The following is an 8,866-nucleotide window of genomic DNA, read 5'->3' on the forward strand; positions in this document are numbered from 1 at the left end:
ATTAGCTCTGGAAAGGCAGGGCAGATGACAACTCTACTCCATCCTAGCCATGCAGCATTTCTGGCAGGACACTCTCACCCCCTCTGTAGAGGAAGCTTTTGGGGGCTGCAAGGGAAGGAAAAGCAGGATGAGGCAGCAGGGCTGACAAGCCTCCCTCTGACTGACTGTTTCTTTGCTTGGATGGACTTTGCCACCACATGACTGGTCTTGAAGCTTGGTTAAAAGACAGCATGTCTGACCTTGCCCAAATGCAGCCCATTCATCTCATGGGATTTTTGACACACTTTAACACAAATTGAAATGGTTCAGTTGGGTATTTTTAATGCGTGTCATGGTTTCCTTCTGTGCAGATTCCTACAATACAAATCTCTTTAAGAAAACTTACTTTCTATTTAACAGAAAGTTAAAATATTTTCAAGACACTGCACGGCAGAAAAAAAACAATAGAAAAGTGTCTTCAAAATAGCCCTGGCTACTGGGGGAGCTATTTGTGCACTTTAGAAAACATGACCTCCTTTGGGCAGGAGAAATAATATGGTGAGCACATTGTGGCAAAGAGGTCAGAGAATGCGGCTCTTTTCCTTCCCTTTTGTTTGAAACATCTACAAAAGCAGCTGCTATTTTTCTCACACGTTGGTTGTGGTGTGCTCAGCCCTCAGGCTTGTTTCAGAGCTGCAGAGGATCCCGCCAGGGCCTGTGGGAAGCCAAACTCCACACCTCTGTGAGCCAGCACCAGAATAACAGGCCTGATGCACATAGCACTGCATGTTAGAGGCTGCTCCTGAAAGTGTGGGGCTAAGGGATGATGTTCTCTGCTGCACAGAACCATAAAGTCAAAACGAGCTTGGAATGTATTATATTGGCCTCATCAAAAAAAACCCCTTCTACTCTTCTGTACAGCAAAAACAAGGTAAGCCCTCTCTGCTCCAGGGAGATGCTTACACAGAGAAAACTCAGTCTCTAAAGTAACATGTTCAGAGTTTCAGAGAGTTTTGTAGCATGCAAAAATACCCAACTATGATTATGTTATAAACACCTGCAGAAGCAGATTAGATCAGCCTGATAAAATGCTTAAATAATACCCCAGGTTAATTTTAGTGCAATTACAATTTCCTGCAGCAGCTCATTAATGGAGATGTCAGTGACATTTCACTGCATGGCATGTCTTGCAACAGCTCCCGGTGACCCTCACCACCGCTTCTCACACCAGTTTTTGCAGCGCAGCAAGTTTGCATCAAAGCATCTGTTCCTCTGCTTTGGATTACATAAAATAACAAGGAGAGCATCTGAAAAAGGCCTGAGCTCTCTTTTACTCGACAGTCTCACACTAACATTACTGAGGATGACTCTTGCTCAGACTGTAAACCAAACCAGTAAGATGTGAAGTCTAGCAGGGGCAAAGCATGCCCTACAAACAATAAAAATCACAGCCAGCTGTCAATTAAACTGAACAATAAAAAATAATAATAATAATACCTATCAGACATTAGGCATATTAGTCTTTCCTCATCAAAAAGTCTTACTGACCTTGGGAAAGGGAAAACATCTTGTGTCTGTACTTGCCCTGGCTGATCTCCCCGGCAGGGAAATCCTCATCATATCCCTAAGCTGCCCATGCCCAGAAAGGCAGCACAGGTGCCTGTCAGCAGTCAGCCCTGCTTCCCGTGCACTGCGGTGCCTTGATGAGAGTGTCCCCACCCCATCCACTCCTTCTCTCTGTCCTCATTTTCCCATGCTGGAGAAAACCAGAGCAGTGTCAGGCTCAACATCCCTTCCCATGCCCAGCACTCAGCTCAACCCTCCCAGTGTCCAAATGGAAAACTCCTACTCCAGTGCTGGCCTGAAGTAACCCATCTGTCTTCTCCCTATTGAATAATAAGGTGAAGGACATATTCCCTGACTGAAGGGCACTGATGTTGAAAGTCTTGCTGTACATCCAAGGAAGGAGAGCTGAACTCTGCCCATTTTCTATTTAAATTGCATCCATCAGAGCCGACTCTGCTGCCTCAGAGGTGGGGATGAGAGGTATTGTTTCTTTGTTTCTGCTCAGTGTCAGTGAAAAGAAAATTCTCATATAAAAAAAAAGAACATTTCCCCATGTACAAAAAAAGACTTGGCTGAAGTCTCCGGGTAAGATACATCCGTCAAAGTCTCTCCAGTGGATGTAGAAATTTGTTAAATATTTCCATCTGCCAAAGAGTCTGGCCATCAATTTGTGCTTGCAAATTCTTAAGTGGCACTGGTTTTCCAACACTGAAAAATGGGAAATTGTATGTGTGGGAATATCCAAACCAATAAATATTGCACAGACGTGCACACAGGAGAAAAAAAAAAGGGTGGCAGGTAACGCACAGGCTTGCTCTTGCCAATTAGTATGAGGGGTTTAGGAGTACTCACAAACCCTTCATGAACATGGCCTTTTAGACAGGCTGACATCACCCAGATGTTTTTAATTACAATGACTCTGGGACTAATTTCTCTGCTTATCTGTCACTGCCCTCCAGCACTGGTTCCTGTTGATTAAATCTGCCTCAGTAACAGAGTACAACTTTGGCTGGACGTATTCCATTTCCTGGTGACTCGGTGTTAAGGCTTCATTGAGTTTTCACATAAGCTAACACAAATGAGGGCGAGCAGATCCATAGCACGCTATCTCCTTTGCCCTGACACGGGTTCAGAGTGTGCTCCTGTCCCTCTCTCTGCAAAAGGAGCCCTATGTGTCCTCACAACCCCACAGTCCAGAAGCCAGTAGCCATGGTTTCCAGAGGTGACCAGGACCCGCAACTTCCTGTTGAAGAGCAAGATCATCTTGGAACACAAGGTCCTCTGCCCTTAGTGGTGGAAATAGTTCATCCCACAAGTGCAAGCCCTTTTCCCTCCCACAGATGGAAACCTCAGAGGGATATGTGAGATTCCAAAATCTGAAACCAAGCGTGTCTCTCCACCCAAGCCAGTGAAGGTATCACTATTGGACTCAGCAGGGCGAGAGAAGGTTTATGGACTGAGGTCCCAGCTCCAAACTGGAACAAAGCAGCTGTACAAACACAGCCTGGTAAGAAAGCAAAAGCAACGTGAGTCACTGGCAGCTCAGTGTCCCAGGAGCAGCCAAGAAGCAGCAGCTTTTCTTCTAAACCCTTAGTGATTCTCCAAGTTTCAGAGCACTTTAGAAAGTCCTTATGAGCATAGAGCAGGATTTGGGCTTACTAAATTAAGTGCAATTTATTTTTTGTAAATCTCTGGGAGGACTTCACATCAAAGCCTGATCTTGAGACGTATTTTCAGTCATTAATTTTCACTGGCATCACTGGGGAGGTGTATCTTGCATACAGCTTGGAAACAGTTTCTGTGAGCCACTTTAAGAAAGCTACAGGGAAGAAAAGTCTCTCCTGACCACAGGTGACCCCTCATTTGATGTCCCTACTACATGGGATCTGGGGTAGTCTCTATGTCTGTTTTGGTCCAAGAAGTCCCTTTTCAGGGCAACATTATTAGCTTTTATGAACTTCCCTTTACATATTTAAAGTGACTGTAGTTCCACTAATGGCTATAATTGTTCCAGACACCCATTAATTTTGATTTATTAACTTATTCAATTTCCCGTATTGTAGTCTTGCCCACTCTGTAAGTAATTTACTGTTTTAATATTGTGGGTCAATACTAATCATATCACCTGTAAGTTGTTTAATTAATAACAATTAGCACCTCCCATCAAGAGCTCATTTTCCTGAATGAACACTGTTAATGCAATTTTTCAGAACCATTACCTGTACCCACTCCCAACTGACTATTCAACATGTTTCACCAGAAAAGATGCTTTAAACAGCTACAGTAGCTTGTCACGTCCCATGATTTTATCAAGAATCTTGTCATACTTACTTTTCTTAAAGCCTTTGCCTTCCAGCTGAGTAATATCACGTGTACCTCATTTTCAATGTAATAAAAAAGTATTGATACAGCATATGAGTGTAGGAAAAGAGCTTGCAAGCATAAACAGCAGCTCAAAAAACAATGGGTAAATAAGAACTAAAATGGTCTCTCTCCAGATGTGTGTGTATATATATTCCTTTCCTTCTTATGAGTTTAAGCTGACTTCTGTTTTTTCTGAATCTACCTTTTTTTGTTTAATATCAGCCACTGGCATTACTGCAGCATTTAACAAGGAAAGCATAGGTATAACAGTATTTCAGTCCCTTTCGTAAAGATCTCTCCAACCCCTCTATGGTGTGGCCACTTAGTCTTTCATGTCAGCAACAAACACAGAAATTAATATTCAAATTAGTCAACATCTATTTGCAAACCAAATACTCATCTTCTATCACTTTTTCTCCAGAAAAAAAAAAAAGATCTGGTTTCTGAAGTTGAACTGAAATTTACCCCCCCAAAACCTTCACATTAATATGCGGTGACTTGCCCAGTGACATAGCAAAGGCAATAAGCTGGTGCACATCAACAGACATGGATTATTCACACTCATTTTAACACAGGAGCTGAGCAGGAATGGAAAGGAACTAGCAGGCAGTGTGTTGGAGATAGGAAAGAAATTCATCTGCACAGTGGCTGGCCAATCCTGGCAGCATATCCTCCTGGGTGCTGAAAGCTTACATGGGTTTGAAAGAAGTTTAGATGAGCTCCTGCAAAAGAAATCCCCTCAGCACCACTATGGGGCACCTTTACTGGGGAAGTTTCTGCTGGAAAACCCCACCATAGCTCTGCTTTCCCCTGGGTGCCCACCAGTGCTTTGGCCAGAGGACAGCTGCTGCTACACACCCACTTATTGCTGGGTGTAATTCCCACCAGCAGTCTTCCCCTGCTGGGAAATCCAGAAGTGAAGGCAAGGGATCAAAGGTCCTGCTGGAGGGTAGGTGCTACCTGAAGGGCTCAAACAAGCACTACTAGCACAAAACCCCCCAGCACCAATGGAAGCAAAATAAAAGACAAAATATACACACAGCAAATTTATACAACATGATCATAACCCAAGTGATTGCCTCTCATCTGACTTCCTACTCAATTTCACTATGAGGAAGGTATCTGCTAGGTGTAACCAGCTTAAGTCACTCGCAAACCACACATCACTTTTGTTGCCACATTAACGTAAACCCAGACTTTCCATGTGGTCAACAGAAATGCATACAGGACAGCAGCTCTCGCACTCTCACTGCCTTCCGAACCACCCCAGGAAATGTGGTTAACCCCACACAAAGTACGGCAACACTAGCAGTGACATAGCGAACAACATGACACGGAAAAAAAATATATCAGTATTACTATTTTTACACAGAAAAAGTAATGCAAAGGGAGGTGAGTGAAGAGCTTGAATATCATGGAGAACCCCAGGACAGACCCAAGCCAGGTCCTTCATCCATCCTTTTTTTTTGTGCTTCCTGGCATGGGACAGTCACCACTCTTCACCACATCCTCGCCTTTTCTCCCCTGAAACTGGCTCTGCTGTGGCAGGTGCCCATTCCAAGTTTGCTCTTTCCCAAAGGAAAGGGAGACAAGGGAGCAATTAATACAAACACAAAGATTCAGAAAAATACCAGACATGGGGGTTAATACCTGTCAAAAAGATATTTACCCCAACATAGCTGGAAAAGGTGTTACAATGCAATCCTTGACAGTTACTTTATCTTAATCTTCTGTGTTAAAAATTAAAGACTGTATTAATACAATCTCTGACTAACTTAATAGTACTCTTTTATCAAGTTGATATGATGGTAGCTAATTATTAAATGAGTTAATGTATGTCTTGTTATTTAATCTACCATGACTGATAGTGAACTGTGTCAAATACTTATTAGACACTCATTCCCTCTACACCTAGCTGACACTAACATGGCCCACAATTAAACACCCGTGCTCCCTCAGTGCCAGGCAATCACACCACACAACATGATCCCACTAGATATTCCTTGCTCCTAAATGGGAGCCTCATTCTCCATTTGCCTTATGCAGATGTTTCTTCATCCAGTTCAACATCAGCTTTTTCATTAAGGTGGCAGTAACTCAAATATGGACAAGATGCTTAAGAAACTCTAGGGTTCATCAGGCCCTGGGAACCTCACTAAAACATCCTTGAAGCTTCATTGCAAGAAGCTGAGCTGGAATCCATTCAGATGTGGCTTTTGCTCACAGAACTGCCAAGAGAGATGCTTCCTTTGACTACAAGAGGTCTTGCACTGCCAAAGGACAACTGTCCCTCATCAGGAGGCAGCTGCCCCAAGGCCACAAGGTACTGTGCAGAGCAAGCAAATTTCTGCCCCATTCCTGGAAGTGTTCAAGTCCATGTTGGACAGGGTGTTGAGCAACCTGGTCTAGTGGAAGGTGTCTCTGCCCATGGCAGTAGGGTTGGAACTTCATGATCTTTATGTTCACTTCCAACTCAAACCATTCTATGATTCTTGGGCCACACTCTCATTGCCTTTCTGACCATTCAGTCCACCCAGCATCAGCACCATCTGGACACAGAAAAACCCAGAAGTAAGCCACCTACCTACTCTCTTCTTCAGCCAGACCCACTGGCCACCCCTTTTGGGGTTGCTGTTAGGGCCAAACTGAGCCTTGAGACAGGAGCAGTGAATGCTGTTGTACTGGTGTAAGGGGACAGAAAGAGTAGAGAAGAGCAGGAAGGGCAAGATGCAAAGCTCAACATACCTTGCTTTAAGTCTTCTCAAGCTGCTGCTCTCTCACCACTAAAAGAACAATTGCCAGTCAAACTGACAAGCTAACTAATATTGCATTCATTTCACACACCAAAAAATACACCCTTCTCGAGCAGAAACCTCTGAAATTTCTCACAATCACCTAAAACCACCAACAGAGTGGGGCAATTTCAGTCAGGCAAGAGCTTTCTAAACACCTGCATGAGCCATCCTGCTAACTCCCAAACCTGCCCTATCAGCTTGGCTTTGTTTCAGGCAGCTGAAGGTGGGAAAGCAAATGCTTGGATTCATCACTCCATCGCGGAGCTGGCTTCAGCTCGTGTCCACTTTCGAACCTCCAGGCCAGGGGAGCGTGTCTGCAAGCAGCCCTGAAGTTCTGATTGCATGTCAGCTTGCAAATGGGATTTAGCAAAGCACCTCTGTGTCTGTTTATACCTCTGGAAAACATCCCAGTGGGCTTTCAGAGGAATATGAAGGCTAGGAAAATGAAGGGTTTGAGTTATTCACACACCACTCTCACTTCTCTGGAGAAGTTTTTATAACTTCTAGCAGGCTTAGGACAAATCTTCATGAGGGCTTTTGGCTTCTGTATTGTAAGGTGGCCTTGCAACATGCTAGGGCATTTTGAAGTTCTTTTTACTGAGAAAAATCAAGAGTGAAGCAACTTCATTTTATTTTATTTGCTGACTTACTTGGAGGAAAGGGCAGAAGTCAGAAAGTATAATATTAAAAACTTATCATAACTTTGGCTCATAAACAGTCTCAGGAAAAGGCTTAGTCCTAAAAATGGAAGAAAGTTGTTTGTCTTCTCATAAAGAAGTCAATTGAATATAGATTAAAATACAGACTGTATAAGAACAGCTTCCCACCTGCCTGTGAACGCCTAAGGGAAATTACCTGAAAATGCAGAAATTGTTATACAGATCAAACAAAAGCACTTATCTATAATTACTGGACTTATCTGTTTGTCTTGGGACTAGCAGCAACAGCTCCCATTGTCAGGAATAAATATGGTGCTGTGATTTGTATTCTCTTCTTCCATCTCTTCCACCAAGATCACTCAGGAAGGACTCGTTTATTAAAAAAAAATGTTTCCTTAACTTCACTAAATAAAGGCAGATTGAAGAGATTTGCCCAGATAAATGAGGGAGGGAAAGAGAGCAAGAAGAATAGCCAAAAGCTCTTTAGAGAGGATTTTCTTTCCTTTCAATAACTAGAGCCAGACCTGCTACTATCTCAAAAATTTTGGAAAGTCACCTGGGAAACTCCTCACATTTCTGCAGTGTCCTGGATCTCATCCTACTTATTCAATAAATAATTATTAAAGTTTTAAGTATTCACAGAGGAAACTTCCTGTTGCTTAGACTGAGCAGGCTCCTGCCAACTTGACAAGCCAACACTGCACTGATGATACCAAAGCCAAAGGATAATTATCTGGTTTATATGAAGCTGAAGGAAGTGAGTGCCCTGCTGGTTTGTAATCATTTGCTGTTGGCCAGTGGCCACAGGGACTTGTCTCCATCACACACCCTCAAGTTTACAGCTTTCTTCTGGGAAAAGATGTGCCTGTGCAGCTCCCGCTCAAAGGTGAAAGTGGTTAATCATGGTATATTAACTATTAGAGTTAAGGAGGCAATTTTAAATACAATAGAATAGAATAGCAGAAATATGTCTGTTATCTCCTAGGTATGCCCAAAATGCACCTTGAAGCAGAGTGGGATGGACAGTGCACATCAACATCCAGATCATCTTTCTGTGTCACACCCTGCATGCAGATGGAGAGCCTTCCTCCATGAGTGGTCACACCTCCAACTGCAAATGCTCATGACTCCTATGGCTGCTGAGAGAGAACAAGCCACTCCTGCCTGAGCTACTGCCCAGCACCACTGCGTCCCCAGTGTCACCAAATGCCAAGGTTCCAGGTGAGAAACGAGATGACTGCCCCAACTCCTGCACTCCACAGCCATCCCCACATCTGCCAGCACCTGCCTTCCCACCCCGCAGGCTTCAGCGCCCAACAAGAGACCAGGCATGGCCCTTGTGCCAGAGCCAGGGTGGGAGGCATTTGCCATCTTTATGTCACATTTACAGTGTTGCAATGAGGTTCTCATGTGCAAGCACAGGGGACAGAGCATGGGGCTCAAGCAGTGGGGACAGATGAAGATGAGAGGGATGAGGGTGTTGGAGGGATGAGGTGGGACTGC

This window comes from Aphelocoma coerulescens, chromosome 4 (genome assembly GCF_041296385.1).
Source record: "Aphelocoma coerulescens isolate FSJ_1873_10779 chromosome 4, UR_Acoe_1.0, whole genome shotgun sequence".
Taxonomy (NCBI): Eukaryota; Metazoa; Chordata; class Aves; order Passeriformes; family Corvidae; genus Aphelocoma; species Aphelocoma coerulescens.